The following is a 26,909-nucleotide window of genomic DNA, read 5'->3' as shown; positions in this document are numbered from 1 at the left end:
GTCCAAGGAATACAGTAAACCTGAAGTGAAGCATCGGAATCTAAAACTGGACTCACAGGAGAGATTCAAATCATAGAAAATTAGAGTTTCAGTCCTCTTGTACTTAAGTCGGCATCGTGCCTTTTGTAATAAAGTGGGATGCAATTTCTGTGTTTCTCGTCAATAAAAAGGTCCAAGGGATACAGTAAACCTGAAGTGAAGCAACGGAATCTAAAACTGAACTCACAGGAAAGGTTCAAATCATAGAATGTTAGAGTGTCAGTCCTCTCGTACGTAAGTCGGCATTGTGCCTTTTGTATTTAATTCCGACGCAAATTTCTGTGCTTCATCGCCAATAATAAGGTCCAAGGTATACAGTAAACCTAAAGTGAAGCATCGGAATCTAAAACTGGAATCACAGGAGAGGTTCAAATCGTAGAAAGTTAGAGTGTCGGACCTCTTGTACTTAAGTCGGCATTGTGCTTTTTTATTAAATTCGGATACAATTTCAGTGTTTCATCGTCAATAAGAAGGTCCAAGGGATACAGTAAACCTGAAGTGAAGCATCGGAATCTACAACTGGACTCACAGGGGAGGTTCAAATCATAGAAAGTTAGAGTGTCAGTCCTCATGTACTTAAGTCGGCATTGTGCCTTTTGTATTAAATTCGGATGCAATTTCTGTGTTTCATCGTCAATAAGAAGGTCCAAGGAATACAGTAAACCTGAAGTGAAGCATCGGAATCTAAAACTGGACTCACAGGAGAGATTCAAATCATAGAAAGTTAGAGTTTCAGTCCTCTTGTACTTATATCGGCATCGTGCCTTTTGTATTAAAGTGGGATGCAATTTCTGTGTTTCTCGTCAATAAAAAGGTCCAAGGGATACAGTAAACCTGAAGTGAAGCATCGGAATCTAACTCTGGACTCACAGGAGAGGTTCTAATCATAGAAAGTTAGAGTGTCAGTCCTCTTGTACTTAAGTCGGCATTGTGCCTTTTGTATTAAATTCGGATGCAATTTCTGTGTTTCATCGTCAATAAGAAGGTCCAAAGGATACAGTCAACCTGAAGTGAAGCATCGGAATCTAAAACTGGACTCACAGGTGAGGTTCAAATCATAGAAAGTTAGAGTGTCTGTCCACTTGTACTTAAGTCGGCATTGTGCCTTTTAAATTAAATTCCAATGCAATTTCTGTGCTTCATCGTCAATATGAAGGTCCAAGGGATACAGTAAATCTGAAGTGAAGCATCGGAATCTAAAACTGAACTCACAGGAGAGGTTCAAATCATAGAATGTTAGAGTGTCATTCCTCTCGTACGTAAGTCGGCATTGTGCCTTTTGTATTTAGTTCCGACGCAATTTCTGTGCTTCATCGCCAATAATAAGGTCCAAGGTATACAGTAAACCTAAAGTGAAGCATCGGAATCTAAAACTGGAATCACAGGAGAGGTTCAAATCGTAGAAAGTTAGAGTGTCGGTCCTCTTGTACTTAAGTCGGCATTGTGCTTTTTTATTAAATTCGGATACAATTTCTGTGTTTCATCGTCAATAAGAAGGTCCAAGGGATACAGTAAACCTGAAGTGAAGCATCGGAATCTAAAACTGAACTCACAGGAGGGGTACAAATCATAGAATGTTAGAGTGTCAGTCCTCTCGTACGTAAGTCGGCATTGTGCCTTTTGTATTTAATTCCGACGCAATATCTGTGCTCCATCGTCAATAATAATGTCCAAGGTATATAGTAAAAATGAAGTGAAGCATCGGAATCTAAAACTGGACTCACAGGAGAGATTCAAATCATAGAAAGTTAGTGTGTCAGTCCTGTTGTACTTAAGTCGGCATTGTGCCTTTTGTATTAAATTCGGATGCAATTTCTGTGTTTTATCGTCGATAACAAGGTGCAACGGATACAGTAGACCTAAAGTGAAGCATCGGAATCTAAAACTGGACTCACAGGAAAGGTTCAAACCATAGAAAGTTAGAGTGTCAGTCCTCTTGTACTTAAGTCGGCATTGTGCCATTTGTATTAAATTCGGATGCAATTTCTGTATTTCATCGTCAATAAGAAGGTCCAAGGGATACAGTAAACCTGAAGTGAAGCATCGGAATCTAAAACTGGACTCACAGGAGAAGATCAAATCACAGAAAGTTAGAGTGTCAGTCCTCTTGTACTTAAGTCGGCATTGTGCATTTTGTATTAAATTCGGATGCAATTTCTGTGTTTCATCGTCAATATTAAGGTCCAAAGGATACAATCAACCTGAAGTGAAGCATCGGAATCTAAAGCTGGACTCACAGGAGAGGTTCAAATCATAGAAAGTTAGTGTGTCAGTCCTGTTGTACTTAAGTCGGATTTGTACCTTTTGAATTTAATTCCGATGCAATTTCTGTGTTTCATCGTCAATAAGAAGGTCCAAGGGATACAGTAAACCTGAAGTGAAGCATCGGAATCTAAAACTGAACTAACAGGAGAAGTTCAAATCATAGAATGTTAGAGTGTCAGTCCTCTCATACTTAAGTCGGCATTGTGCCTTTTGAATTTAATTCCGACGCAATTTCTGTGCTTCATCGTCAATAAGAAGGTCCAAGGTATACAGTAAACCTGAAGTGAAGCATCGGACTCTAAAACTGGACTCACAGGAGAGGTTCAAATCATAGATAGTTAGAGTGTCAGTCCTCATGTACTTAAGTCGGCATTGTGCCTTTTGTATTAAATTCGGATGCAATTTCTGGGTTTCATCGTGAATAAGAAGGTCCAAGGGATACAGTAAACCTGAAGTGAAGCATCGGAATCTAAGACTGGACTCACAGGAGAGGTTCCAATCATAGAAAATTAGAGTGTCAGTCCTCTTGTACTTAAGTCGGCATTGTGCCTTTTGTATTTAATTCCGATGCAATTTTTGTGTTTCATCGTCAATAAGGACGTCCAAGGTATACAGTAAACCTGAAGTGAAGCATCGGAATCTAAAACTGGACTCCTAGGTGAGGTTCAAATCAAAGAAAGTAAGAGTGTCAGTCCTTTTGTACTTAAGTCGGCATTGTGACTTTTGTATTAAATTCGGATGCATTTACTGTGTTTCATCGTCAATAATAAGGTCCAAGGGATACAGTAAACCTGAAGTGAAGCATCGGAATCTAAAACTAGACTCACAGGAGAGGTTCAAATCATAGAAAATTAGAGTGTCAGTCCTCTTGTACTTAAGTCGGCATTGTGCCTTTTGTATTTAATTCCGATGCAATTTCTGTGTTTCATCGTCAATAAGGACGTCCAAGGTATACAGTAAACCTGAAGTGAAGCATCGGAATCTAAAACTGGACTCCTAGGAGAGGTTCAAATCAAAGAAAGTAAGAGTGTCAGTCCTTTTGTACTTAAGTCGGCATTGTGACTTTTGTATTAAATTCGGATGCAATTACTGTGTTTCATCGTCAATAATAAGGTCCAAGGGATACAGTAAACCTGAAGTGGAGCATCGGAATCTAAAACTGGACTCACAGGATAGGTTCAAGTCATAGAAAGTTAGAGTGTCAGTCCTCTTGTACTTAAGTCGGCATTGTGCCTTTTGTATTAAATTGGGATGCAATTTCTGTGTTTCATCGTCAATAAGAAGGTCCAAAGGATACAGTTAACCTGAAGTGAAGCATCGGAATCTAAAACTGGACTCACAGGAGTGGTTCAAATCATAGAAAGTTAGAGTGTCAGTCCTCTTGTACTTAAGTCGGCATTGTGCCTTTTGTATTTATATCGGATGCAATTTCTGTGTTTCGTCGTCAATAAGAAGGTCCAAGGTATACAGTACACCTGAAGTGAAGCATCGGAATCTAAAACTGGACTCAAAGGAGATGTTCAAATCATAGGAAATTGGAGTGTCAGACCTCTTGTACTTAAGACGGCATTGTGCATTTTGAATTTAATTCCGATACAATTTCTGTGCTTCATCATCAATAAGAATGTCCAAGGTATACAGTAAACCTGAAGTGAAGCATCGGAATCTAAAATGGACTCACAGGAGAGATTGAAATCATAGAAAGTTAGTGTGTCAGTCCTGTTGTACTTAATTCGCATTGTGCCTTTTGTATTAAATTAGGATGCAATTTCTGTCTTTCATCGTCAACAAGTAGGTCCAAGGTATACAGTAAACCTGAAGTGAAGCATCGGAATCTAAAACTGGACTCACAGGAGAGGTTCAAATCATAGAAACTTAGAGTGTCAGTCCTGTTGAACTTAAGTCGGCATTGTGCCTTTTGTATTAAATTCGGATGCAATTTCTGTGTTTCATCGTCAATAAGAAGGTCCAAGGAATACAGTAAACCTGAAGTGAAGCATCGGAATCTAAAACTGGACTCACAGGAGACATTCAAATCATAGAAAGTTAGAGTTTCAGTCCTGTTGTACTTAAGTCGGCATGGTGCCTTTTGTATTACAGTGGGATGCAATTTCTGTGTTTCTCGTCAATAACAAGGTCCAAGGGATACAGTAAACCTGAAGTGAAGCATCGGAATCTAAAACTGGACTCACAGGAGAGGTTCAAATCATAGAAAGTTAGAGTGTCAGTCCTCTTGTACCTAAGTCGGCATTGTGCCTTTTGAATTTAATTCCGATGCAACTTCTGTGCTTCATCGTCAATAAGAAGGTCCAAGGTATACAGTAAACCTGAAGTGAATCATCGGAATATACAACTGGAAACACAGGAGAGGTTCAAATAGTAGAATGTTAGAGTGTCAGTCCTCTTGTACTTAAGTCGGCACTGTGCCTTTTGTATTAAATTCGGATGCAATTTCTGTGTTTCATCGTCAATAAGAAGGTCCAAAGGATACAGTCAACCTGAAGTGAAGCATCGGAATCTAAAACTGGACTCACAGGTGAGGTTCAAATCATAGAAAGTTAGAGTGTCTGTCCACTTGTACTTAAATCGGCATTGTGCCTTTTAAAATAAATTCCAATGCAATTTCTGTGCTTCATCGTCAATATGAAAGTCCAAGGGATACAGTAAACCTGAAGTGAAGCATCGGAATCTAAAACTGAACTCACAGGAGAGGTTCAAATCATAGAATGTTAGAGTGTCAGTCCTCTCGTACGTAAGTCGGCATTGTGCCTTTTGTATTTAATTCCGACGCAATTTCTGTGCTTCATCGCCAATAATAAGGTCCAAGGTATACAGTAAACCTAAAGTGAAGCATCGGAATCTAAAACTGGAATCACAGGAGAGGTTCAAATCATAGGAAATTGGAGTGTCTGTCCTCTTGTACTTGAGACGGCATTGTGCATTTTGAATTTAATTCCGATGCAATTTCTGTGCTTCATCGTCAATAAGAATGTCCAAGGTATATAGTAAACCTGAAGTGAAGCATCGGAATCTATAACTGGACTCACAGGAGAGATTCAAATCATAGAAAGTTAGTGTGTCAGTCCTGTTGAACTTAAGTCGGCATTGTGCCTTTTGTATTAAATTCGGATGCAATTTCTGTGTTTTATCGTCGATATGAAGGTCCAACGGATACAGTAAACCTAAAGTGAAGCATCGGAATCTAAAACTGGACTCACAGGAGAGGTTCAAATCATAGAAAGTTAGAGTGTCAGTCCTCTTGTACTTAAGTCGGCATTGTGATTTTTGTATTAAATTCGGATGCAATTTCTGTGTTTCATCGTCAATAAGAAGGTCCAAGGAATACAGTAAACCTAAAGTGAAGCATCGGAATCTAAAAGTGGACTCACAGGAGAGATTCAAATCATAGACAGTTAGAGTTTCAGTCCTCTTGTACTTAAGTCGGCATCGTGCCTTTTGTATTAAAGTGGGATGCAATTTCTGTGTTTCTCGTCAATAACAAGGTCCAAGGGATACAGTAAACCTGAAGTGAAGCATCGGAATCTAAAACTGGACTCACAGGAGAGGTCCAAATCATAGAAAGTTAGAGTGTCAGTCCTCTTGTACTTAAGTCGGCACTGTGCCTTTTGTATTAAATTCGGATGCAATTTCTGTGTTTCATCGTCAATAAGAAGGTCCAAAGGATACAGTCAACCTGAAGTGAAGCATCGGAATCTAAAACTGGACTCACAGGTGAGGTTCAAATCATAGAAAGTTAGAGTGTCTGTCCACTTGTACTTAAATCGGCATTGTGCCTTTTAAAATAAATTCCAATGCAATTTCTGTGCTTCATCGTCAATATGAAAGTCCAAGGGATACAGTAAACCTGAAGTGAAGCATCGGAATCTAAAACTGAACTCACAGGAGAGGTTCAAATCATAGAATGTTAGAGTGTCAGTCCTCTCGTACGTAAGTCGGCATTGTGCCTTTTGTATTTAATTCCGACGCAATTTCTGTGCTTCATCGCCAATAATAAGGTCCAAGGTATACAGGAAACCTAAAGTGAAGCATCGGAATCTAAAACTGGAATCACAGGAGAGGTTGAAATCGTAGGAAGTTAGAGTGTCGGTCCTCTTGTACTTAAGTCGGCATTGTGCTTTTTTATTAAATTCGGATACAATTTCTGTGTTTCATCGTCAATAAGAACGTCCAAGGGATACAGTTAACCTGAAGTGAAGCATCGGAATCTAAAACTGAACTCACAGGAGGGGTTCAAATCATAGAATGTTAGAGTGTCAGTCCTCTCGTACGTAAGTCGGCATTGTGCCTTTTGTATTTAATTCCGACGCAATTTCTGTGCTTCATCGTCAATAAGAATGTCCAAGGTATATAGTAAACCTGAAGTGAAGCATCGGAATCTAAAACTGGACTCACAGGAGAGATTCAAATCATAGAAAGGTAGTGTGTCAGTCCAGTTGTACTTAAGTGGGCATTGTGCCTTTTGTATTAAATTCGGATGCAATTTCTGTGTTTTATCGTCGATAAGAAGGTCCAACGGAAACAGTAAACCTAAAGTGAAGCATCGGAATCAAAAACTGGACTCACAGGAGAGGTTCAAATCATAGAAAGTTAGAGTGTCAGTCCTCTCGTACGTAAGTCGGCATTGTGCCTTCTGTATTTAATTCCGACGCAATTTCTGTGCTTCATCGTCAATAAGAATGTCCAAGGTATATAGTAAACCTGAAGTGAAGCATCGGAATCTAAAACTGGACTCACAGGAGAGATTCAATTCATAGAAAATTAGAATGTCAGTCCTCTTGTACCTAAGTCGGCATTGTGCCTTTTGTATTAAATTCGGATGCAATTTCTGTGTTTCATCGTCAATAAGAAGGTCCATGGGATACCGTAAACCTGAAGTGAAGCATCGGAATCTAAAACTGGACTCACAGGAGAGATTCAAATCATAGAAAAATTAGAGTGTCAGTTCTCTTGTACCTAAGTCGGCATTGTGCATTTTGTATTAAATTGGGATGCAATTTCTGTGTTTCATCGTCAATAAGAAGGTACAAGGGATACAGTAAACCTAAAGTGAAGCATCGGAATCTAAAACTGGAATCACAGGAGAGGTTCAAATCGAAGAAAGTTAGAGTGTCGGTCCTCTTGTACTTAAGTCAGCATTGTGCTTTTTTATTAAATTCGGATACAATGTCTGTGTTTCATCGTCAATAAGAAGGTCCAAGCTATACAGTAAACCTGAAGTGAAGCATCGGAATCTAAAACTGGACTCACAGGAGTTGTTCAAATCATAGGAAATTGGAGTGTCCGTCCTCTTGTACTTGAGACGGCATTGTGCATTTTGAATTTAATTCCGATGCAATTTCTGTGCTTCATCGTCCATAGGAATGTCCAAGGGTATATAGTAAACCTGAAGTCAAGCATCGGAATCTAAAACAGGACTCACAGGAGAGGTACAACTCATAGAAAGTTAGAGTGTCAGTCCTGTTGAACTTAAGTCGGCATTGTGCCTTTTGTATTAAATACGGATGCAATTTCTGTGTTTCATCGTCAATAAGAAGGTCCAAGGGATGCAGTAAACCTGAAGTGAAGCATCGGAATCTAAAACTGGACTCACAGGAGAGGTTCAAATCATAGAAAGTTAGAGTGTCAGTCCTCTTGTACCTAAGTCGGCATTGTGCCTTTTGAATTTAATTCCGATGCAATTTCTGTGCTTCATCGTCAATAAGAAGGTCCAAGGTATACAGTAAACCTGAAGTGAATCATCGGAATATACAACTGGAAACACAGGAGAGGTTCAAATCATAGAATGTTAGAGTGTCAGTACTCTCGTTCTTAAGTCGGCATTGTGCCTTTTGTATTAAAGTCGGATGCAATTTCTGTGTTTCATCGTCAATAAGAAGGTCCAAAGGATACAGTCAACCTGAAGTGAAGCATCGGAATCTAAAACTGGACTCACAGGAGAGGTTCAAATCATAGAAAGTTAGAGTGTCAGTCCACTTGGACTTAGGTCGGCATTGTGCCTTTTAAATTAAATTCCAATGCAATTTCTGTGCTTCATTGTCAATATGAAGGTCCAAGGGATACAGTAAACCTGAAGTGAAGCATCGGAATCTAAAACTTAACTCACAGGAGAGGTTCAAATCATAGAAGGTTAGAGTGTCAGTCCACTCGTACGTAAGTCGGCATTGTGCCTTTTGTATTTAATTCCGACGCAATTTCTGTGCTTCATCGCCAATAATAAGGTCCAAGGTATACAGTAAACCTAAAGTGAAGCATCGGAATCTAAAACTGGAAGAGGTTCAAATCGTAGAAAATTAGAGTGTCGGTCCTCTTGTACTTAAGTCGGCATTGTGCTTTTTTATTAAATTCGGATACAATTTCTGTGTTTCATCGTCAATCAGAAGGTCCAAGGGATACAGTAAACCTGAAGTGAAGCATCGGAATCTAAAACTGGACTCACAGGAGATGTTCAAATCATAGGAAATTGGAGTGTCTGTCCTCTTGTAATTGAGACGGCATTGTGAATTTTGAATTTAATTCCGATGCAATTTCTGTGCTTCATCGTCAATAAGAATGTCCAAGGTATATTGTAAACCTGAAGTGAAGCATCGGAATCTAAAACTGGACTCACAGGAGAAATTCAAATCATAGAAAGTTAGTGTGTCAGTCCTGTTGTACTTAAGTCGGCATTGTGCCTTTTGTATTAAATTCGGATGCAATTTCTGTGTTTTATCGTCGATATGAAGGTCCAACGGATACAGTAAATCTGAAGTGAAGCATCGGAATCTAAAACTGAACTCACAGGAGAGGTTCAAATCATAGAATGTTAGAGTGTCATTCCTCTCGTACGTAAGTCGGCATTGTGCCTTTTGTATTTAGTTCCGACGCAATTTCTGTGCTTCATCGCCAATAATAAGGTCCAAGGTATACAGTAAACCTAAAGTGAAGCATCGGAATCTAAAACTGGAATCACAGGAGAGGTTCAAATCGTAGAAAGTTAGAGTGTCGGTCCTCTTGTACTTAAGTCGGCATTGTGCTTTTTTATTAAATTCGGATACAATTTCTGTGTTTCATCGTCAATAAGAAGGTCCAAGGGATACAGTAAACCTGAAGTGAAGCATCGGAATCTAAAACTGAACTCACAGGAGGGGTACAAATCATAGAATGTTAGAGTGTCAGTCCTCTTGTACGTAAGTCGGCATTGTGCCTTTTGTATTTAATTCCGACGCAATATCTGTGCTCCATCGTCAATAATAATGTCCAAGGTATATAGTAAAAATGAAGTGAAGCATCGGAATCTAAAACTGGACTCACAGGAGAGATTCAAATCATAGAAAGTTAGTGTGTCAGTCCTGTTGTACTTAAGTCGGCATTGTGCCTTTTGTATTAAATTCGGATGCAATTTCTGTGTTTTATCGTCGATAACAAGGTGCAACGGATACAGTAGACCTAAAGTGAAGCATCGGAATCTAAAACTGGACTCACAGGAAAGGTTCAAACCATAGAAAGTTAGGTGTCAGTCCTCTTGTACTTAAGTCGGCATTGTGCCATTTGTATTAAATTCGGATGCAATTTCTGTATTTCATCGTCAATAAGAAGGTCCAAGGGATACAGTAAACCTGAAGTGAAGCATCGGAATCTAAAACTGGACTCACAGGAGAAGATCAAATCACAGAAAGTTAGAGTGTCAGTCCTCTTGTACTTAAGTCGGCATTGTGCATTTTGTATTAAATTCGGATGCAATTTCTGTGTTTCAGCGTCAATATTAAGGTCCAAAGGATACAATCAACCTGAAGTGAAGCATCGGAATCTAAAGCTGGACTCACAGGAGAGGTTCAAATCATAGAAAGTTAGTGTGTCAGTCCTGTTGTACTTAAGTCGGATTTGTACCTTTTGAATTTAATTCCGATGCAATTTCTGTGTTTCATCGTCAATAAGAAGGTCCAAGGGATACAGTAAACCTGAAGTGAAGCATCGGAATCTAAGACTGGACTCACAGGAGAGGTTCCAATCATAGAAAATTAGAGTGTCAGTCCTCTTGTACTTAAGTCGGCATTGTGCCTTTTGTATTTAATTCCGATGCAATTTTTGTGTTTCATCGTCAATAAGGACGTCCAAGGTATACAGTAAACCTGAAGTGAAGCATCGGAATCTAAAACTGGACTCCTAGGTGAGGTTCAAATCAAAGAAAGTAAGAGTGTCAGTCCTTTTGTACTTAAGTCGGCATTGTGACTTTTGTATTAAATTCGGATGCATTTACTGTGTTTCATCGTCAATAATAAGGTCCAAGGGATACAGTAAACCTGAAGTGAAGCATCGGAATCTAAAACTAGACTCACAGGAGAGGTTCAAATCATAGAAAATTAGAGTGTCAGTCCTCTTGTACTTAAGTCGGCATTGTGCCTTTTGTATTTAATTCCGATGCAATTTCTGTGTTTCATCGTCAATAAGGACGTCCAAGGTATACAGTAAACCTGAAGTGAAGCATCGGAATCTAAAACTGGACTCCTAGGAGAGGTTCAAATCAAAGAAAGTAAGAGTGTCAGTCCTTTTGTACTTAAGTCGGCATTGTGACTTTTGTATTAAATTCGGATGCAATTACTGTGTTTCATCGTCAATAATAAGGTCCAAGGGATACAGTAAACCTGAAGTGGAGCATCGGAATCTAAAACTGGACTCACAGGATAGGTTCAAGTCATAGAAAGTTAGAGTGTCAGTCCTCTTGTACTTAAGTCGGCATTGTGCCTTTTGTATTAAATTGGGATGCAATTTCTGTGTTTCATCGTCAATAAGAAGGTCCAAAGGATACAGTTAACCTGAAGTGAAGCATCGGAATCTAAAACTGGACTCACAGGAGTGGTTCAAATCATAGAAAGTTAGAGTGTCAGTCCTCTTGTACTTAAGTCGGCATTGTGCCTTTTGTATTTATATCGGATGCAATTTCTGTGTTTCGTCGTCAATAAGAAGGTCCAAGGTATACAGTACACCTGAAGTGAAGCATCGGAATCTAAAACTGGACTCAAAGGAGATGTTCAAATCATAGGAAATTGGAGTGTCAGACCTCTTGTACTTAAGACGGCATTGTGCATTTTGAATTTAATTCCGATACAATTTCTGTGCTTCATCGTCAATAAGAATGTCCAAGGTATACAGTAAACCTGAAGTGAAGCATCGGAATCTAAAATGGACTCACAGGAGAGATTGAAATCATAGAAAGTTAGTGTGTCAGTCCTGTTGTACTTAATTCGCATTGTGCCTTTTGTATTAAATTAGGATGCAATTTCTGTCTTTCATCGTCAACAAGAAGGTCCAAGGTATACAGTAAACCTGAAGTGAAGCATCGGAATCTAAAACTGGACTCACAGGAGAGGTTCAAATCATAGAAACTTAGAGTGTCAGTCCTGTTGAACTTAAGTCGGCATTGTGCCTTTTGTATTAAATTCGGATGCAATTTCTGTGTTTCATCGTCAATAAGAAGGTCCAAGGAATACAGTAAACCTGAAGTGAAGCATCGGAATCTAAAACTGGACTCACAGGAGACATTCAAATCATAGAAAGTTAGAGTTTCAGTCCTCTTGTACTTAAGTCGGCATGGTGCCTTTTGTATTACAGTGGGATGCAATTTCTGTGTTTCTCGTCAATAACAAGGTCCAAGGGATACAGTAAACCTGAAGTGAAGCATCGGAATCTAAAACTGGACTCACAGGAGAGGTTCAAATCATAGAAAGTTAGAGTGTCAGTCCTCTTGTACCTAAGTCGGCATTGTGCCTTTTGAATTTAATTCCGATGCAACTTCTGTGCTTCATCGTCAATAAGAAGGTCCAAGGTATACAGTAAACCTGAAGTGAATCATCGGAATATACAACTGGAAACACAGGAGAGGTTCAAATAGTAGAATGTTAGAGTGTCAGTACTCTCGTACTTAAGTCGGCATTGTGCCTTTTGTATTAAATTCGGATGCAATTTCTGTGTTTCATCGTCAATAAGAAGGTCCAAAGGATACAGTCAACCTGAAGTGAAGCATCGGAATCTAAAACTGGACTCACAGGAGACGTTCAAATCATAGAAAGTTAGAGTGTCAGTCCACTTGTACTTAATTCGGCATTGTGCCTTTTAAATTAAATTCCAATGCAATTTCTGTGCTTCATTGTCAATATGAAGGTCCAAGGGATACAGTAAACCTGAAGTGAAGCATCGGAATCTAAAACTGAACTCACAGGAGAGGTTCAAATCATAGAATGTTAGAGTGTCAGTCCTCTCGTACGTAAGTCGGCATTGTGCCTTTTGTATTTAATTCCGACGCAATTTCTGTGCTTCATCGCCAATAATAAGGTCCAAGGTATACAGTAAACCTAAAGTGAAGCATCGGAATCTAAAACTGGAATCACAGGAAAGGTTCAAATCATAGGAAATTGGAGTGTCTGTCCTCTTGTACTTGAGACGGCATTGTGCATTTTGAATTTAATTCCGATGCAATTTCTGTGCTTCATCGTCAATAAGAATGTCCAAGGTATATAGTAAACCTGAAGTGAAGCATCGGAATCTATAACTGGACTCACAGGAGAGATTCAAATCATAGAAAGTTAGTGTGTCAGTCCTGTTGAACTTAAGTCGGCATTGTGCCTTTTGTATTAAATTCGGATGCAATTTCTGTGTTTTATCGTCGATATGAAGGTCCAACGGATACAGTAAACCTAAAGTGAAGCATCGGAATCTAAAACTGGACTCACAGGAGAGGTTCAAATCATAGAAAGTTACAGTGTCAGTCCTCTTGTACTTAAGTCGGCATTGTGATTTTTGTATTAAATTCGGATGCAATTTCTGTGTTTCATCGTCAATAAGAAGGTCCAAGGAATACAGTAAACCTGAAGTGAAGCATCGGAATCTAAAAGTGGACTCACAGGAGAGATTCAAATCATAGACAGTTAGAGTTTCAGTCCTCTTGTACTTAAGTCGGCATCGTGCCTTTTGTATTAAAGTGGGATGCAATTTCTGTGTTTCTCGTCAATAACAAGGTCCAAGGGATACAGTAAACCTGAAGTGAAGCATCGGAATCTAAAACTGGACTCACAGGAGAGGTCCAAATCATAGAAAGTTAGAGTGTCAGTCCTCTTGTACTTAAGTCGGCACTGTGCCTTTTGTATTAAATTCGGATGCAATTTCTGTGTTTCATCGTCAATAAGAAGGTCCAAAGGATACAGTCAACCTGAAGTGAAGCATCGGAATCTAAAACTGGACTCACAGGTGAGGTTCAAATCATAGAAAGTTAGAGTGTCTGTCCACTTGTACTTAAATCGGCATTGTGCCTTTTAAAATAAATTCCAATGCAATTTCTGTGCTTCATCGTCAATATGAAAGTCCAAGGGATACAGTAAACCTGAAGTGAAGCATCGGAATCTAAAACTGAACTCACAGGAGAGGTTCAAATCATAGAATGTTAGAGTGTCAGTCCTCTCGTACGTAAGTCGGCATTGTGCCTTTTGTATTTAATTCCGACGCAATTTCTGTGCTTCATCGCCAATAATAAGGTCCAAGGTATACAGTAAACCTAAAGTGAAGCATCGGAATCTAAAACTGGAATCACAGGAGAGGTTCAAATCATAGGAAATTGGAGTGTCTGTCCTCTTGTACTTGAGACGGCATTGTGCATTTTGAATTTAATTCCGATGCAATTTCTGTGCTTCATCGTCAATAAGAATGTCCAAGGTATATAGTAAACCTGAAGTGAAGCATCGGAATCTATAACTGGACTCACAGGAGAGATTCAAATCATAGAAAGTTAGTGTGTCAGTCCTGTTGAACTTAAGTCGGCATTGTGCCTTTTGTATTAAATTCGGATGCAATTTCTGTGTTTTATCGTCGATATGAAGGTCCAACGGATACAGTAAACCTAAAGTGAAGCATCGGAATCTAAAACTGGACTCACAGGAGAGGTTCAAATCATAGAAAGTTAGAGTGTAAGTCCTCTTGTACTTAAGTCAGCATTGTGATTTTTGTATTAAATTCGGATGCAATTTCTGTGTTTCATCGTCAATAAGAAGGTCCAAGGAATACAGTAAACCTAAAGTGAAGCATCGGAATCTAAAAGTGGACTCACAGGAGAGATTCAAATCATAGACAGTTAGAGTTTCAGTCCTCTTGTACTTAAGTCGGCATCGTGCCTTTTGTATTAAAGTGGGATGCAATTTCTGTGTTTCTCGTCAATAACAAGGTCCAAGGGATACAGTAAACCTGAAGTGAAGCATCGGAATCTAAAACTGGACTCACAGGAGAGGTCCAAATCATAGAAAGTTAGAGTGTCAGTCCTCTTGTACTTAAGTCGGCACTGTGCCTTTTTTTGTATTAAATTCGGATGCAATTTCTGTGTTTCATCGTCAATAAGAAGGTCCAAAGGTTACAGTAAACCTGAAGTGAAGCATCGGAATCTAAAACTGGACTCACAGGTGAGGTTCAAATCATAGAAAGTTAGAGTGTCTGTCCACTTGTACTTAAATCGGCATTGTGCCTTTTAAAATAAATTCCAATGCAATTTCTGTGCTTCATCGTCAATATGAAAGTCCAAGGGATACAGTAAACCTGAAGTGAAGCATCGGAATCTAAAACTGAACTCACAGGAGAGGTTCAAATCATAGAATGTTAGAGTGTCAGTCCTCTCGTACGTAAGTCGGCATTGTGCCTTTTGTATTTAATTCCGACGCAATTTCTGTGCTTCATCGCCAATAATAAGGTCCAAGGTATACAGGAAACCTAAAGTGAAGCATCGGAATCTAAAACTGGAATCACAGGAGAGGTTGAAATCGTAGGAAGTTAGAGTGTCGGTCCTCTTGTACTTAAGTCGGCATTGTGCTTTTTTTATTAAATTCGGATACAATTTCTGTGTTTCATCGTCAATAAGAACGTCCAAGGGATACAGTAAACCTGAAGTGAAGCATCGGAATCTAAAACTGAACTCACAGGAGGGGTTCAAATCATAGAATGTTAGAGTGTCAGTCCTCTCGTACGTAAGTCGGCATTGTGCCTTTTGTATTTAATTCCGACGCAATTTCTGTGCTTCATCGTCAATAAGAATGTCCAGGGTATATAGTAAACCTGAAGTGAAGCATCGGAATCTAAAACTGGACTCACAGGAGAGATTCAAATCATAGAAAGGTAGTGTGTCAGTCCCGTTGTACTTAAGTGGGCATTGTGGCTTTTGTATTAAATTCGGATGCAATTTCTGTGTTTTATCGTCGATAAGAAGGTCCAACGGATACAGTAAACCTAAAGTGAAGCATCGGAATCAAAAACTGGACTCACAGGAGAGGTTCAAATCATAGAAAGTTAGAGTGTCAGTCCTCTCGTACGTAAGTCGGCATTGTGCCTTCTGTATTTAATTCCGACGCAATTTCTGTGCTTCATCGTCAATAAGAATGTCCAAGGTATATAGTAAACCTGAAGTGAAGCATCGGAATCTAAAACTGGACTCCCAGGAGAGATTCAATTCATAGAAAATTAGAATGTCAGTCCTCTTGTACCTAAGTCGGCATTGTGCCTTTTGTATTAAATTCGGATGCAATTTCTGTGTTTCATCGTCAATAAGAAGGTCCATGGGATACCGTAAACCTGAAGTGAAGCATCGGAATCTAAAACTGGACTCACAGGAGAGATTCAAATCATAGAAAATTAGAGTGTCAGTCCTCTTGTACCTAAGTCGGCATTGTGCATTTTGTATTAAATTGGGATGCAATTTCTGTGTTTCATCGTCAATAAGAAGGTACAAGGGATACAGTAAACCTGAAGTGAAGCATCGGAATCTAAAACTGGACTCACAGGAGACATTCAAATCATAGAAAGTTAGAGTTTCAGTCCTCTTGTACTTAAGTCGGCATCGTGCCTTTTGTATTAAAGTGGGACGCAATTTCTGTGTTTCTCGTCAATAACAAGGTCCAAGGGATACAGTAAACCTGAAGTGAAGCATCGGAATCTAAAACTGGACTCACAGGAGAGGTTCAAATCATAGAAAGTTAGAGTGTCAGTCCTCTTGTACCTAAGTCGGCATTGTGCCTTTTGAATTTAATTCCGATGCAATTTCTGTGCTTCATCGTCAATAAGAAGGTCCAAGGTATACAGTAAACCTGAAGTGAATCATCGGAATATACAACTGGAAACACAGGAGAGGTTCAAATCATAGAATGTTAGAGTGTCAGTACTCTCGTACTTAAGTCGGCATTGTGCCTTTTGTATTAAAGTCGGATGCAATTTCTGTGTTTCATCGTCAATAAGAAGGTCCAAAGGATACAGTCAACCTGAAGTGAAGCATCGGAATCTAAAACTGGACTCACAGGAGAGGTTCAAATCATAGAAAGTTAGAGTGTCAGTCCACTTGGACTTAGGTCGGCATTGTGCCTTTTAAATTAAATTCCAATGCAATTTCTGTGCTTCATTGTCAATATGAAGGTCCAAGGGATACAGTAAACCTGAAGTGAAGCATCGGAATCTAAAACTTAACTCACAGGAGAGGTTCAAATCATAGAAGGTTAGAGTGTCAGTCCTCTCGTACGTAAGTCGGCATTGTGCCTTTTGTATTTAATTCCGACGCAATTTCTGTGCTTCATCGCCAATAATAAGGTCCAAGGTATACAGTAAACCTAAAGTGAAGCATCGGAATCTAAAACTGGAATCACAGGAGAGGTTCAAATCGTAGAAAATTAGAGTGTCGGTCCTCTTGTACTTAAGTCGGCATTGTGCTTTTTTATTAAATTCGGATACAATTTCTGTGTTTCATCGTCAATCAGAAGGTCCAAGGGATACAGTAAACCTGAAGTGAAGCATCGGAATCTAAAACTGGACTCACAGGAAATGTTCAAATCATAGGAAATTGGAGTGTCTGTCCTCTTGTAATTGAGACGGCATTGTGAATTTTGAATTTAATTCCGATGCAATTTCTGTGCTTCATCGTCAATAAGAATGTCCAAGGTATATTGTAAACCTGAAGTGAAGCATCGGAATCTAAAACTGGACTCACAGGAGAAATTCAAATCATAGAAAGTTAGTGTGTCAGTCCTGTTGTACTTAAGTCGGCATTGTGCCTTTTGTATTAAATTCGGATGCAATTTCTGTGTTTTATCGTCGATATGAAGGTCCAACGGATACAGTAAACCTGAAGTGAAGCATCGGAATCTAATACTGGACTCACAGGAGACGTTCAAATCATAGAAAGTTAGAGTGTCAGTCCTCTTGTACTTAAGTCGGCATTGTGCCTTTTGTATTAAATTCGGATGCAATTTCTGTGTTTCATCGTCAATAAGAAGGTCCAAGGAATACAGTAAATCTGAAGTGAAGCATCGGAATCTAAAAGTGGACTCACAGGAGAGATTCAAATCATAGAAAGTAAGAGTTTCAGTCCTCTTGTACTTAAGTCGGCATCGTGCCTTTTGTATTAAAGTGGGATGCAATTTCTGTGTTTCCCGTCAATAACAAGGTCCAAGGGATACAGTAAACCTGAAGTGAAGCATCGGAATCTAAAACTGGACTCACAGGAGAGGTCCAAATCATAGAAAGTTAGAGTGTCAGTCCTATTGTACTTAAGTCGGCATTGTGCCTTTTGTATTAAATTCGGATGCAATTTCTGTGTTTCATCGTCAATAAGAAGGTCCAAAGGATACAGTCAACCTGAAGTGAAGCATCGGAATCTAAAACTGGACTCACAGGTGAGGTTCAAATCATAGAAAGTTAGAGTGTCTGTCCACTTGTACTTAAATCGGCATTGTGCCTTTTAAATTAAATTCCAATGCAATTTCTGTGCTTCATCGTCAATATGAAAGTCCAAGGGATACAGTAAACCTGAAGTGAAGCATCGGAATCTAAAACTGAACTCACAGGAGAGGTTCAAATCATAGAATGTTAGAGTGTCAGTCCTCTCGTACGTAAGTCGGCATTGTGCCTTTTGTATTTAATTCCGACGCAATTTCTGTGCTTCATCGCCAATAATAAGGTCCAACGTATACAGTAAACCTAAAGTGAAGCATCGGAATCTAAAACTGGAGCCACAGGAGAGGTTCAAATCGTAGAAAGTTAGAGTGTCGGTCCTCTTGTACTTAAGTCGGCATTGTGCTTTTTTATTAAATTCGGATACAATTTCTGTGTTTCATCGTCAATAAGAACGTCCAAGGGATACAGTAAACCTGAAGTGAAGCATCGGAATCTAAAACTGAACTCACAGGAGGGGTTCAAATCATAGAATGTTAGAGTGTCAGTCCTCTCGTACGTAAGTCGGCATTGTGCCTTTTGTATTTAATTCCGACGCAATTTCTGTGCTTCATCGTCAATAAGAATGTCCAAGGTATATAGTAAACCTGAAGTGAAGCATCGGAATCTAAAACTGGACTCACTGGAGAGATTCAAATCATAGAAAGGTAGTGTGTCAGTCCTGTTGTACTTAAGTGGGCATTGTGCCTTTTGTATTAAATTCGGATGAAATTTCTGTGTTTTATCGTCGATAAGAAGGTCCAACGGATACAGTAAACCTAAAGTGAAGCATCGGAATCTAAAACTGGACTCACAGGAGAGGTTCAAATCATAGAAAGTTAGAGTGTCAGTCCTCTCGTACGTAAGTCGGCATTGTGCCTTTTGTATTTAATTCCGACGCAATTTCTGTGCTTCATCGTCAATAAGAATGTCCAAGGTATATAGTAAACCTGACGTGAAGCATCGGAATCTAAAACTGGACTCACAGGAGAGATTCAAATCATAGAAAGGTAGTGTGTCAGTCCTGTTGTACTTAAGTCGGCATTGTGCGTTTTGTATTAAATTCGGATGCAATTTCTGTGTTTCATCGTCAATAAGAAGGTCCAAGGAATATAGTAAACCTTAAGTGAAGCATCGGAATCTAAAACTGGACTCACAGGAGAGGATCAAATCACAGAAATTCAGAGTGTCAGTCCTCTTGTACTTAAGTCGGCATTGTGCCTATTGTATTAAATTCGGATGCATATTCTGTGTTTCATCGTCAATAAGAAGGTCCAAAGGATACAGTCAACCTGAAGTGAAGCATCGGAATCTAAAGCTGGACTCACAGGAGAGGTTTAAATCATAGAAAGTTAGAGTGTCAGTCCTGTTGTACTTAAGTCGGATTTGTGCCTTTTGAATTTAATTCCGATGCAATTTCTGTGTTTCATCGTCAATAAGAAGGTCCAAAGGATACAGTAAACCTGAAGTGAAGCATCGGAATCTAAAACTGAACTAACAGGAGAGGTTCAAATCATAGAATGTTAGAGTGTCAGTCCTCTCATACTTAAGTCGGCATTGTGCCCTTTTGAATTTAATTCCGACGCAATTTCTGTGCTTCATCGTCAATAAGAAGGTCCAATGTATACAGTAAACTTGAAGTGAAGCATCGGACTCTAAAACTGGACTCACAGGAGAGGTTCAAATCATAGAAAGTTAGAATGTCAGTCCTCATGTACTTAAGTCGGCATTGTGCCTTTTGCATTAAATTCGGATGCAATTTCTGGGTTTCATCGTCAATAAGAAGGTCCAAGGGATACAGTAAACCTGAAGTGAAGCATCAGAATCTAAAACTGGACTCACAGGAGAGGTTCAAATCATAGAAAGTTAGAGTGTCAGTCCTCTTGTACTTAAGTCGGTATTGTGCCTTTTGTATTTCTTTCCGATGCAATTTCTGTGTTTCATCGTCAATAAGGACGTCCAAGGTATACAGTAAACCTGAAGTGAAGCATCGGAAACTAAAACTGGACTCCTAGGAGAGGTTCAAATCAAAGAAAGTAAGAGTGTCAGTCCTTTTGTACTTAAGTCGGCATTGTGACTTTTGTATTAAATTCGGATGCAATTATTGTGTTTCATCGTCAATAATGGGGTCCAAGGGATTCAGTAAACCTGAAGTGAAGCATCGGAATCTAAAACTGGACTCACAGGAGAGGTTCAAATCATAGAAAATTAGAGTGTTAGTCCTCTTGTACTTAAGTCGGCATTGTGCTTTTTCTATTTAATTCCGATGCAATTTCTGTGTTTCATCGTCAATAAGGACGTCCAAGGTATACAGTAAACCTGAAGTGAAGCATCGGAATCTAAAACTGGACTCCTAGGAGAGGTTCAAATCAAAGAAAGTAAGAGTGTCAGTCCTTTTGTACTTAAGTCGGCATTGTGACTTTTGTATTAAATTCGGATGCAATTACTGTGTTTCATCGACAATAATAAGGTCCAAGGGATACAGTAAACCTGAAGTGAAGCATCTGAATCTAAAACTGGACTCACAGGAGAGGTTCAAATCACAGAAAGTTAGAGTGTCAGTCCTCTTGTACTTAAGTCGGCATTGTGCCTTTTGTATTAAATTGGGATGCAATTTCTGTGTTTCATCGTCAATAAGAAGGTCCAAAGGATACAGTTAAACTGAAGTGAAGCATCGGAATCTAAAACTGGACTCACAGGAGTGGTTCAAATCATAGTAAGTTAGAGTGTCAGTCCTCTTGTACTTAAGTCGGCATTGTGCCTTTTGTATTTAATTCCGATGCAATTTCTGTGTTTCATCGTCAATAAGGACGTCCAAGGTACGCAGTAAACCTGAAGTGAAGCATCGGAATCTAAAACTGGACTCCTAGGAGAGGTTCAAATCATAGAAGGTAAGAGTGTCAGTCCTCTTGTACTTAAGTCGGCATTGTGCCTTTTGTATTAAATTCGGATGCAATTTCTGTGTTTCATCGTCAATAAGAAGGTCCAAGGAATACAGTAAGCCTGAAGTGAAGCATCGGAATCTAAAACTGGACTCACAGGAGCGATTCAAATCATAGAAAGTTAGAGTGTCAGTCCTCTTGTACTTAAGTCGGCATTGTGCCTTTTGTATTAGCTTCGGATGCAATTTCTGTGTTTCATCGTCAATAAGAAGGTCCAAAGGATACAGTCAACCTGAAGTAAAGCATCGGAATCTAAAACAGGACTCACAGGAGAGGTTCAAATCATAGAAAATTAGAGTGTCAGTCCACTTGTACTTAGGTCGGCATTGTGCCTTTTAAATTAAATTCCAATGCAATTTCTGTGCTTCATCGTCAATATGAAGGTCCAAGGGATACAGTAAACCTGAAGTGAAGCATCGGAATCTAAAACTGAACTCACAGGAGAGGTTCAAATCATACAATGTTAGAGTGTCAGTCCTCTCGTACGTAAGTCGGCATTGTGCCTTTTGTATTAACTTCGGATGCAATTTCTGTGTTTTATCGTCGATATGAAGGTCCAACGGATACAGTAAACCTAAAGTGAAGCATCGGAATCTAAAACTGGACTCACAGGAGAGGTTCAAATCATAGAAAGTTAGAGTGTCAGTCCTCTCGTACGTAAGTCGGCATTGTGCCTTTTGTATTTAATTCCGACGCAATTTCTGTGCTTCATCGTCAATAAGAATGTCCAAGGTATATAGTAAACCTGAAGTGAAGCATCGGAATCTAAAACTGGACTCACAGGAGAGATTCAAATCATAGAAAGGTAGTGTGTCAGTCCTGTTGTTTTTAAGTCGGCATTGTGCGTTTTGTATTAAATTCGGATGCAATTTCAGTGTTTCATCGTCAATAAGAAGGTCCAAGGAATATAGTAAACCTTAAGTGAAGCATCGGAATCTAAAACTGGACTCACAGGAGAGGATCAAATCACAGAAAGTCAGAGTGTCAGTCCTCTTGTACTTAAGTCGGCTTTGTGCCTTTTGTATTAAATTCGGATGCAATTTCTGTGTTTCATCGTCAATAAGAAGGTCCAAAGGATACAGTCAATCTGAAGTGAAGCATCGGAATCTAAAGCTGGACTCACAGGAGAGGTTTAAATCATAAGAAGTTAGAGTGTCAGTCCTGTTGTACTTAAGTCGGATTTGTGCCTTTTGAATTTAATTCCGATGCAATTTCTGTGTTTCATCGTCAATAAGAAGGTCCAAGGGATACAGTAAACCTGAAGTGAAGCATCGGAATCTAAAACTGAACTAACAGGAGAGGTTCAAATCATAGAATGTTAGAGTGTCAGTCCTCTCATACTTAAGTCGGCATTGTGCCCTTTTGAATTTAATTCCGACGCAATTTCTGTGCTTCATCGTCAATAAGAAGGCCTAATGTATACAGTAAACCTGAAGTGAAGCATCTGAATCTAAAACTGGACTCACAGGAGAGGTTCAAATCACAGAAAGTTAGAGTGTCAGTCCTCTTGTACTTAAGTCGGCATTGTGCCTTTTGTATTAAATTGGGATGCAATTTCTGTGTTTCATCGTCAATAAGAAGGTCCAAAGGATACAGTTAACCTGAAGTGAAGCATCGGAATCTAAAACTGGACTCACAGGAGTGGTTCAAATCATAGAAAGTTAGAGTGTCAGTCCTCTTGTACTTAAGTCGGCATTGTGCCTTTTGTATTTAATTCCGATGCAATTTCTGTGTTTCATCGTCAATAAGGACGTCCAAGGTACACAGTAAACCTGAAGTGAAGCATCGGAATCTAAAACTGGACTCCTAGGAGAGGTTCAAATCATAGAAGGTAAGAGTGTCAGTCCTCTTGTACTTAAGTCGGCATTGTGCCTTTTGTATTAAATTCGGATGCAATTTCTGTGTTTCATCGTCAATAAGAAGGTCCAAGGAATACAGTAAGCCTGAAGTGAAGCATCGGAATCTAAAACTGGACTCACAGGAGCGATTCAAATCATAGAAAGTTAGAGTGTCAGTCCTCTTGTACTTAAGTCGGCATTGTGCCTTTTGTATTAGCTTCGGATGCAATTTCTGTGTTTCATCGTCAATAAGAAGGTCCAAAGGATACAGTCAACCTGAAGTAAAGCATCGGAATCTAAAACTGGACTCACAGGAGAGGTTCAAATCATAGAAAATTAGAGTGTCAGTCCACTTGTACTTAGGTCGGCATTGTGCCTCTTAAATTAAATTCCAATGCAATTTCTGTGCTTCATCGTCAATATGAAGGTCCAAGGGATACAGTAAACCTGAAGTGAAGCATCGGAATCTAAAACTGAACTCACAGGAGAGGTTCAAATCATACAATGTTAGAGTGTCAGTCCTCTCGTACGTAAGTCGGCATTGTGCCTTTTGTATTAAATTCGGATGCAATTTCTGTGTTTTATCGTCGATATGAAGGTCCAACGGATACAGTAAACCTAAAGTGAAGCATCGGAATCTAAAACTGGACTCACAGGAGAGGTTCAAATCATAGAAAGTTAGAGTGTCAGTCCTCTCGTACGTAAGTCGGCATTGTGCCTTTTGTATTTAATTCCGACGCAATTTCTGTGCTTCATCGTCAATAAGAATGTCCAAGGTATATAGTAAACCTAAAGTGAAGCATCGGAATCTAAAACTGGACTCACAGGAGAGATTCAAATCATAGAAAGGTAGTGTGTCAGTCCTGTTGTTTTTAAGTCGGCATTGTGCGTTTTGTATTAAATTCGGATGCAATTTCAGTGTTTCATCGTCAATAAGAAGGTCCAAGGAATATAGTAAACCTTAAGTGAAGCATCGGAATCTAAAACTGGACTCACAGGAGAGGATCAAATCACAGAAAGTCAGAGTGTCAGTCCTCTTGTACTTAAGTCGGCTTTGCGCCTTTTGTATTAAATTCGGATGCAATTTCTGTGTTTCATCGTCAATAAGAAGGTCCAAAGGATACAGTCAACCTGAAGTGAAGCATCGGAATCTAAAGCTGGACTCACAGGAGAGGTTTAAATCATAAGAAGTTAGAGTGTCAGTCCTGTTGTACTTAAGTCGGATTTGTGCCTTTTGAATTTAATTCCGATGCAATTTCTGTGTTTCATCGTCAATAAGAAGGTCCAAGGGATACAGTAAACCTGAAGTGAAGCATCGGAATCTAAAACTGAACTAACAGGAGAGGTTCAAATCATAGAATGTTAGAGTGTCAGTCCTCTCATACTTAAGTCGGCATTGTGCCCTTTTGAATTTAATTCCGACGCAATTTCTGTGCTTCATCGTCAATAAGAAGGCCTAATGTATACAGTAAACTTGAAGTGAAGCATCGGACTCTAAAACTGGACTCAGAGGAGAGGTTCAAATCATAGAAAGTTAGAGTGTCAGTCCTCATGTACTTAAGTCGGCATTGTGCCTTTTGTATTAAATTCGGATGCAATTTCTGGGTTTCATCGTCAATAAGAAGGTCCAAGGGATACAGTAAACCTGAAGTGAAGCATCGGAATCTAAAACTGGCCTCACAGGAGAGGTTCAAATCATAGAAAGTTAGAGTGTCAGTCCTCTTGTACTTAAGTCGGTATTGTGCCTTTTGTATTTCATTCCGATGCAATTTCTGTGTTTCATCGTCAATAAGGACGGCCAAGGTATACAGTAAACCTGAAGTGAAGCATCGGAAACTAAAACTGGACTCCTAGGAGAGGTTCAAATAAAAGAAAGTAAGAGTGTCAGTCCTTTTGTACTTAAGTCGGCATTGTGACTTTTGTATTAAATTCGGATGCAATTACTGTGTTTCATCGTCAATAATGTGGTCCAAGGGATTCAGTAAACCTGAAGTGAAGCATCGGAATCTAAAACTGGACTCACAGGAGAGGTGCAAATCATAGAAAATTAGAGTGTCAGTCCTCTTGTACTTAAGTCGGCATTGTGCCTTTTGTATTTAATTCCGATGCAATTTCTGTGTTTCATCGTCAATAAGGACGTCCAAGGTATACAGTAAACCTGAAGTGAAGCATCGGAATCTAAAACTGGACTCCTAGGAGAGGTTCAAATCAAAGAAAGTAAGAGAGTCAGTCCTTTTGTACTTAAGTCGGCATTGTGACTTTTGTATTAAATTCGGATGCAATTACTGTGTTTCATCGACAATAATAAGGTCCAAGGGATACAGAAAACCTGAAGTGAAGCATCGGAATCTAAAACTGGACTCACAGGAGAGGTTCAAATCACAGAAAGTTAGAGTGTCAGTCCTCTTGTACTTAAGTCGGCATTGTGCCTTTTGTATTTAATTCCGACGCAATTTCTGTGCTCCATCGCCAATAATAAGGTCCAAGGTATACAGTAAACCTAAAGTGAAGCATCGGAATCTAAAACTGGAATCACAGGAGAAGTTCAAATCGTAGAAAGTTAGAGTGTCGGTCCTCTTGTACTTAAGTCGGCATTGTGCTTTTTTATTAAATTCGGATACAATTTCTGTGTTTCATCGTCAATAAGAAGGTCCAAGGGATACAGCAAACCTGAAGTGAAGCATCGGAATCTAAAACTGGACTCACAGGAGATGTTCAAATCATAGGAAATTGGAGTGTCTGTCCTCTTGTACTTGAGACGGCATTGTGCATTTTGAATTTAATTCCGATGCAATTTCTGTGCTTCATCGTCAATAAGAATGTCCAAGGTATATAGTAAACCTGAAGTGAAGCATCGGAATCTAAAACTGGACTCACAGGAGAGATTCAAATCATAGAAAGTTTGTGTGTCAGTCCTGTTGTACTTAAATCGGCATTGTGCCTTTTGTATTAAATTCGGATGCAATTTCTGTGTTTTATCGTCGATATGAAGGTCCAACGGATACAGTAAACCAAAAGTGAAGCATCGGAATCTAAAACTGGACTCACAGGAGAGGTTCAAATCATAGAAAGTTAGAGTGTCAGTCCCCTTGTACTTAAGTCGGCATTGTGCCATTTGGATTAAATTCGGATGCAATTTCTGTCTTTCATCGTCAATAAGAAGGTCCAAGGGATACAGTAAACCTGAAGTGAAGCATCAGAATCTAAAACTGGACTCACAGGAAAGGTTCAAATCATAGAAAGTTAGAGTGTCAGTCCTCTTGTACTTAAGTCGGCATTGTGCCTTTTGTATTAAATTCGGATGCAATTTCTGTGTTTCATCGTCAATAAGAAGGTCCAAGGAATACAGTAAACCTGAAGTGAAGCATCGGAATCTAAAAGTGGACTCACAGGAGAGATTCAAATCATAGAAAGTTAGAGTTTCAGTCCTCTTGTACTTAAGTCGGCATCGTGCCTTTTGTATTAAAGTGGGATGCAATTTCTGTGTTTCTCGTCAATAACAAGGTCCAAGGGATACAGTAAACCTGACGTGAAGCATCGGAATCTAAAACTGGACTCACAGGAGAGGTTCAAGTCACAGAAACTTAGAGTGTCAGTCCTCTTGTACTTAAGTCGGCATTGTGCCTTTTGTATTAAATTCGGATGCAATTTCTGTGTTTCATCGTCAATAAGAAGGTCCAAAGGATACAGTCAACCTGAAGTCAAGCATCGGAATCTAAAACTGGACTCACAGGTGAGGTTCAAATCATAGAAAGTTAGAGTGTCTGTCCACTTGTACTTAAATCGGCATTGTGCCTTTTAAATTAAATTCCAATGCAATTTCTGTGCTTCATCGTCAATATGAAGGTCCAAGAGATACAGTAAACCTGAAGTGAAGCATCGGAATCTAAAACTGAACTCACAGGAGAGGTTCAAATCATAGAATGTTAGAGTGTCAGTCCTCTCGTACGTAAGTCGGCATTGTGCCTTTTGTATTTAATTCCGACGCAATGTCTGTGCTTCATCGCCAATAATAAGGTCCAAGGTATACAGTAAACCTAAAGTGAAGCATCGGAATCTAAGACTGGAATCACAGGAGAGGTTCAAATCGTAGAAAGTTAGA

This window comes from Schistocerca piceifrons, unplaced genomic scaffold, assembly GCF_021461385.2.
Source record: "Schistocerca piceifrons isolate TAMUIC-IGC-003096 unplaced genomic scaffold, iqSchPice1.1 HiC_scaffold_1871, whole genome shotgun sequence".
Lineage (NCBI taxonomy): Eukaryota > Metazoa > Arthropoda > Insecta > Orthoptera > Acrididae > Schistocerca > Schistocerca piceifrons.
Note: the sequence above shows the minus strand (reverse complement) of the source record.